At 34.8% G+C, this 7,401-nt stretch overlaps 1 long non-coding RNA gene across 1 annotated transcript; it reads left to right on the top strand.

Annotated features, from left to right (window-relative positions):
* The first annotated feature begins 1,565 nt into the window (after nucleotides 1-1,565).
* On the top strand, nucleotides 1,566-4,092 carry LOC127163137 (uncharacterized). The gene is made up of 3 exons (XR_007827453.1): nucleotides 1,566-2,372; nucleotides 3,279-3,343; nucleotides 3,604-4,092. It is a non-coding gene; the product is annotated as an uncharacterized LOC127163137 (long non-coding RNA).
* Nucleotides 4,093-7,401: the final 3,309 nt, after the last annotated feature.

The raw sequence follows: 7,401 nt of genomic DNA, 5'->3' as shown, positions 1-7,401 counted from the left end.
TTTGTCTTCTTGTCTCAATGCTAGCTTTTGTGACAAAAATGGCCATGTGGAATTCCTAAAGCGCAGAGATGCTGATATATATAATCACAAGGTGAAGGAAGGTATAAAAGAAGACTAAAACAATGGCTCTCTTTTTGGGACTGTGCTCTTTTTCTGTATCTCTTTCTCTGTCTCTCTCAGGTAACATACATGGTGGGTGCAAATAACTGTAAATGTTTTATTTCCTTTATCTATTTTGTAACCAATTCAAGTGTAACCATAATAAAATACTGCTTCATTGCTGGCCAGTTTTGATTCAACATTTCCGTTAGTGCTACCTATTGCAGTTCAATAGAGTCACACCAAAGCATCACTCCCCCTCATATTTTACCATTAAAGGAGAAGTCCACTTCCAGAACAAAAATTTACAGATAATGTACTCACCCCCTTGTCATCCAAGATGTTCATGTCTTTCTTTCTTCAGTCGTAAAGAAATTGTTTTTTTTGAGGAAAACATTTATATATTTTTCTCCATATAATGGACTGATATGGAGCCCCGAGTTTGAACTTCCAAAATGCAGTTTAAATGCGGCTTCAGACGATCCCAAATGCGGTTGTAAACAATTCCAGCAGAGGAAGAAGGGTCTTATCTAGGAAAACATTCAGTTGTTTTCATTAAAAAATACAATTTAAATACTTTTTTATCTCAAACCTTCGTCTTGTCTTGCTCTGAACTCGGTGTATTCAGGCTCAAGACAATTAGGGTATGTCGAAAAACTCCAATTGTATTTTCTCCCTCAACTTCAAAAATCATTTTAAAATCAGAAGTACCAACCCAGTCTTCGCAAAGTGAACATGCAAAGAAGATCAAACAACCTTAACAAAAAAAGCGATATAGGGCGATTTTAAAGTTGAGGGAGAACATGAGGTGGGAGTTTTTCGACATACCCTAACTGTCATGAACCGGAAAAAAACTGAGTTCAGGGAGAGTAGACAAGACGAGCGTTTGACATTAAAAAGTATATCAACTGTATTATTTTTATGAAAATAACTGATCGTTGCACTAAGTGAGACCCTTTTTTCTCAGCTGGGATCATTTACAACCCCATCTGGGATCGTTTGAAGCCGCATTTAAACTACATTTTGGAAGTCTAAAGTCCACTATATAGATGAAATGTTTTCCTCAAAAAACATAATTTCTTTACGACTAAAGAAAAAAAGACATGAACATTTTGGATGACAAGGGGGTGAGTATCTGTAAATTTTTGTTCTGGAAGTGGACTTCTTTAAGTACACTTATTATCATTGGCCAATTCAAAAGTGTAAGATAAAGGATGCTTCTTATCATTCACAATAATGTTGGCTTTACTGGACTCTCTTTCTTTATATACAGTATACTCACTATACTTAGTAACTTTATCCCTAACAGTTTACTTCCCAGCAAGCAATAGCCGTCATTTCACCGTCTCGGTTAACAATAGACCCGATATAGCCCGGCTGTGTGTGACCCCCTTCTAGCCCAAAAACCTTGAATTTGGATACATTGTTTTGGCAAAATAACTTGTGAGATGTATGATATTCCATCACGTAAGCAAAGTGAACAGCGTTTACAATGTGTTTGATTTCATTTCTTTGACATGTTGTATGTGTAGCCTGTTTGTAGCCGAGATTTAGCTTGTAGTCAGACCGGATATTTGTAGCCTACTCATAGTCAAATCTGATTGATTGTAGTTTTTGTTCAGGCAGCGCAGGAGATGGTTGCTGTACCATCATGTTTGCGGTGTCAATAATATCTACTAAGATGTCAGTGTCAGTTAATGACATGATATATATGTAGCCACGTTTTAGCTCTGAGTCGGACGGGCTATGTGTAGTCTGCTTTTAGCCCAACCGGCAAAATCGAGGCAATCAGTGTCTACTTTTAACAGCTTGGCTATAGCCAGACCAGCAATGAGCATGGCCGAAATAGTCTTAAATTTTTAATATTTTATTTCATTATTTTATAGCATTATTAAATAATGCATTATTAATTATGCCAAAATAATGCTAATTTAAATGTTTCAAAAGTTTAATTGCATTTAATATATGATGTCATGCATCCCACACGCAACAAAAAGTGTAACATTCATACACATTATACAACATAATTTGACTTTCTTTCAATTTATAAATAAATATGCAATAACAATTCCCAACCGCTAGATGGCAATTGTCTCCCTACTGAGACAGGACTACTGGCAACGCGAGATTTGAAAGTTAGTAGAGATCACTGTTGCAAGATCCCGCGATAATTCAGCCGTTTTGAATTTTGTTTTTACACGAGAGAACAAGTTTACCTGTGGGAAATCAACGGGCAAACAACAAACGATAAAGGACTTTCCTGCTTGGTCTTGGTAAGTATCTGTTTATCTGTACTTTATTTGTTATCATGTGTAGGAATCGTGACATTTTAGAGAAGGGAGCAGATCATAGATGATAGTGATCCGACTAGACCCCACTGTACAGCATGCATGCGATCAGAGGATTCATTGCAAAATTTAATAGATAATAGAGTGAAAGTTAATTTGTATGTGTTTACAAACTCAAGATTTTAAAACAGCAAAACAACAGAACAAACAGCTTTGATTAATCTATATTAATTTATACAGTGAACACACATTCAGAAGAATTGGACAAATTGAGGAGGAGTTTCTACATCTGGAGAAGCTGTTGGAAAAAAGAGGAGATCTGGGCAGCAATGGTGTTAAAAAAAAACGACAAAAAAAAAAAAAAAAAATCCAAAACAACATTTCCTCACTAGAGCTCTCATCTTTGACAAATTCAGTCATTTATTTTAACTATTATATTGAATTTATGACTGAACAATGGCTTGTTACATACAGAGAAAGCATGAGCTAATGAATAGAGTATCTTTGTTATTGTACAAGTACAATAAGATTTAGTTTGAAACTTCCAAATTGATACTAAAGCTCAAAAATACAAATTATTTCAAATTGCAATATAAAATGTTAAATTATAAAAAGTTTTCACCGGTATTAAAATAGTACAAATAGCTAAGATGTGCAATGCAGCATTAAAACCTAACCGGTACAATCAGAAGACATAATGTAATAAAAACGGTAGGGGTGAATAATTATTCCATGTACATTTAAGGTTAATGTGTGTACTGGGTTACATTTTAGTTACTGTATAAGCAGTGATACTGTGTTGATATGAAATTAGTTGTGCCAGACAATTTTGGACACTTTTACAGTGACACATATAATACTACCTGCCTGACATTGGTATGTGTTATTCAGGTGTCAAAGTTGTGCAGAATTGAATGAAGAAACCTCAAAGACAGTGCCAGAAGGAAGCTGGAAAGGTAAAGTCTTCAAAGTGTGCCACATTAATCAAACATTGTGGTGTCAATACTTAATAATTTACAGCGCAAATCAGAAATGTAAAAAATAATTCCTTTACTGGTGATTTTAAAATGTCCGTGAACTTTGTCCGCAATTGTTAACCACCTCAATCTGTATTCTGTTTTAGGGTTTTAAAAATTCCCTCATATTCAGAGCTTTCTCTCTCAGTTCTCTCTCAAAAAGCTTTTCTTATGCTATTTGTTTTTTTCTTATTTTGCAGATGCAGTGATGACCAACTTGTACTTGAGTTGTACTTGAGGAATGCAGTTGGAAAACATTTTATACAAGAAAAAAAAAACAATTTCCTTTGAGTTCACTGTTGGTTGTTTTATTTGTTAAAATAAGTAAACCAACAAATTGATTAATCTTTTTTTAATCTATTTTTTTTACGTTGTCATTTATCCACAATGTTTTAATGTTAAGTGTGATAACATGCTCTTGATTTGTACTATTTATTTCTTTTAAATATCATAAGGTATTTAATATTTAATTTAATTTTTATCATTTTGTATTTTCTTAAGCTGTTAATGTTATTTTTCTTAATAAAAGCTGTATATGTAGTTTGTTTGGATGGATGACCATTTTGTTGTGTTTTAGATGTATATATGTAGGCATTCATTAGCTGTCTATTTGATGACTAGTCTATTATTGGGCTATGGTTAGACGTCTATTAGATTTTCACTGACAGCCCAAATTCAGTCTTGTTTTAGCCTAGACGCAGATTCAGTGTCTATTAGACATTTAGATGTATTCATTTAATAGTGGTCTAAATGATGTCTAGTCTATTCTAGGTCTATGTTTAGACGTCTATTAAATTTTCACTGACAGCCCAGTGACAACCTTATTTTAGCCTAGATGTCTGGGCTGTGTTTCAACGGCTAATAGACGTTTTTTAGACCAAAAATTGCTTGCTGGGTTGCCATTACATACTCCATTAGGGCTTTTAAGTCCAAAAACATACACAATTAATACAATAGGAGAATGCTGATAAACCCTCTTGTGTTCACGTCAAATTTCAAGACGCAAAATTCACGAGTTTATTGTCATATGCACAGGAAACAGTCCGTTACTACACAATGAAATTCTTACTCTGTGAATCCTCTCAGCAGCCTTTGACATAAATAAGTTAAGGACATAAGAATAAAAGACACCGACTGTTTGGTCTGTACTGGAGAAGGTCCAAAGTGTTTGTAATGATGGTCCGGATGTAACTCGTGACGATTCTCTCTAAGCACTTCATCATTATTGGAGTCAGTGCAACGGGTCAGTAATCACTGAAGCAGGATGCTTTATTGACTTTTATTTTGATATTCATTTTGGGGTGTGAATTGAATTTTTTGTATTGTATTGTAGAATGAACGCTCAGCACCGCCGAGAATGCGCGCGATCGTTAAAACGAAACTGAAAGTAAAACGCGCACGCGCATTCAAAAGCATTAATGCCCCGCGTTTAGAAAGCGGTTCCCCATTGCGCGCAAATTAGGCTACATAACATGTCTAGGCTACATAACATATCTAGGCTGTCATTTGGCTATAATAATATGTAGGCTATAATAGGTTGTGCAGTTGTATATTTTTTTAAACAATGTGTAAAAATCTCGACGTCGTCTCCTTATTGTGAAATCGTGTCTCATCCTGTCTCTTGAATTGAAAGCGTTAATGATAATCAACCAAAAAAAAGAAGAGCAGAAAGTAGTGAAAATCACATTCACATCTCACTCAAAAAAAAATTATTCTACAACACTGTTCAGTTTATTTAAAATAACCATTTTCATTTAACACCATTGTGTTAGGTTTCCCATTTAAACAATTGCATTGTGTCAAACTGACTTGAAACAGTTGCCTTTCAATATTTTAAAAACTCAATATTTTGATTTTGAAAGAACATGTTTCAATTAAGGAGGCCAAAAATAACATTTGATGCAAATTAATGATGAAGTAAATTGATGTGAAAAAATGATGAAAAAGAATTGATTAGTTCATCTCTCGAGTCTTCGGGTTCGAGTCGTTCGTTCATCACGTGACAGCCCCATAAGGTGAACAAACGACTCTAAAAACCCGAAGACTCGAAACAGGTGAACTAATTCCAGTACAGAACCTAATAGGATGTTGCGCATGCGCGCCTGAATGAATCACTCCCCGAGACGACTCGTTCGTCCCGAGTCACATTAAAGATTCGTTCAAAATGAACGAATCGTTCAAGAACGACCCATCACTAATGCCTGACAAGTTGGTTGCTAAGTTATTTGTTTACTGGTTTACCATGTTTTAGTTTGAGTTCAACAAGCATAAAATAATCACTTCATAAATGTATCAATTTCACTGAAACTATGTTTGATCAAATTGAGTTGGCTCAACCTAATTACATTTCATTGCATGAATTTGTTTCTTATGAGTTGGGGTTACACATATTTATTGGATGGAAATCCTGCCCCAATGAATTATTTTTCAGAGTGCAACCAATAAATAAATACTGGTGTCTAAAAGTGAGTTTAGCAATTAAAATTGTTTAAAATGTCTTAAATGTTGATGTTATCAGGTAGCTTGATATGAAAATGTGCGGAAACAGCTGTGCCGACTGTCTTCTAACTCTGATTTGGACCAAAGTATTCTGAAATTTCCTAGGTGTTGGCCCCCAAACAAGCCCTGGAAGTGACTGTTGAAACAAGACTGGCCCTTCTACGCACTAGCATGCTGGCTTTTGGCCCGACTGTGTAAACACACCTATTGTTACCACCTTTCCACTGACCTCCTTTGAACTTTGAATTTCCTTATAAGCAAATCACAAAGAAATGTGTAACATTTTCAAAAAAGCCCCATGGAACATGAGAAGCATTCTGCTATGGACATTAAAAGAAATAATTTCTTTAAGAAATACATTCTCTGTATCTTATTGCTTACATAATCAGCCCATGCATTCCATCTAAATTTATGGTCCAACATAGTGAGGTGTTTATAATTTGTTACTAACTGTATATGCTAATATTAATCAAAGTAGGATGGGATATATTCTGCATGTCTTCAAGCATGTATTTTGTAGGTTAATACTTAACTTTTTTCTTTTTCTTTCTTTCTTTTTTTTTTTTTTAATTGTGAATTATTTGTAGAAAGACCAAAACCCAAAGTGGCCATCAAACCTGATCTTTCTTCACAAAAGATTGAAGGAGATCCAGTGCCTGATCCGTGAGGTTTATGGTTCCTTCAGGTTGGACATTGAGCTGAAACTGAATTCACTGAAAATATTTCATCAGGTAGATTACAATGCGCTTCATGTGTTCACATCTGAATTAAGGGCTTATATCCCATCAGTCCTATCTATGTCAGAAATGTTATTTAAAGCTGTTCTGTAGAGCAGGCTACTGTGGCATCTCTATCAACAGCTGTGAAACATAAAATTGCAAGTTAGATGTGCTTTAACACTTCTTTTCTTCCTACATGAGTATGACATTTTAAGGCTTCAACATTAAGATGCATCACCATTAAAACTTCATCCTTCATTAAAACTTGCTTTACTTTTTGATTGTAGTTTGTGGTTGGGTTGACAATTCTATTTTTGCTTTGGGTAATGTAAGAAATAGGGCGTAAGCTTGTATACATGTAAGAATATCAAGGTTACAGAATGAGCTATTGTGGGATTTCCCTTCCCTTCTTTTCTTTATTCTTCTGTTTTTGTTAGTTACTACAGTAATCCTCTATAAAACACACGTCTGTGTGAGACTGAAAACAGGGTGGGAGGCAGAGAGCTGGGAGTATCCTGACCAGGAAACATCCGTTGTTTTTCAGCAGTTATTAATATCACTTTATATTATCACTATATGATATAATGTTTATTCTTATTGGATAGTTTAAATAAGCTTGACCACTGAACTTTGCATTGGTGGTAATTCCTTTCCTCAGCTGAGTCATTCTTGACTGAAACAAATTACTGTAGATAATTTATCCAGCAGTGAATGAAGGCTGCTGGTTAGAGTTGTACTTGTCAATTTTTAACTATCTGACAATTTAAAATATTCTATACT

This window comes from Labeo rohita, chromosome 3, assembly GCF_022985175.1.
Source record: "Labeo rohita strain BAU-BD-2019 chromosome 3, IGBB_LRoh.1.0, whole genome shotgun sequence".
Classification (NCBI taxonomy): Eukaryota; Metazoa; Chordata; class Actinopteri; order Cypriniformes; family Cyprinidae; genus Labeo; species Labeo rohita.
This window is presented reverse-complemented; position numbering and strand designations above follow the sequence as displayed.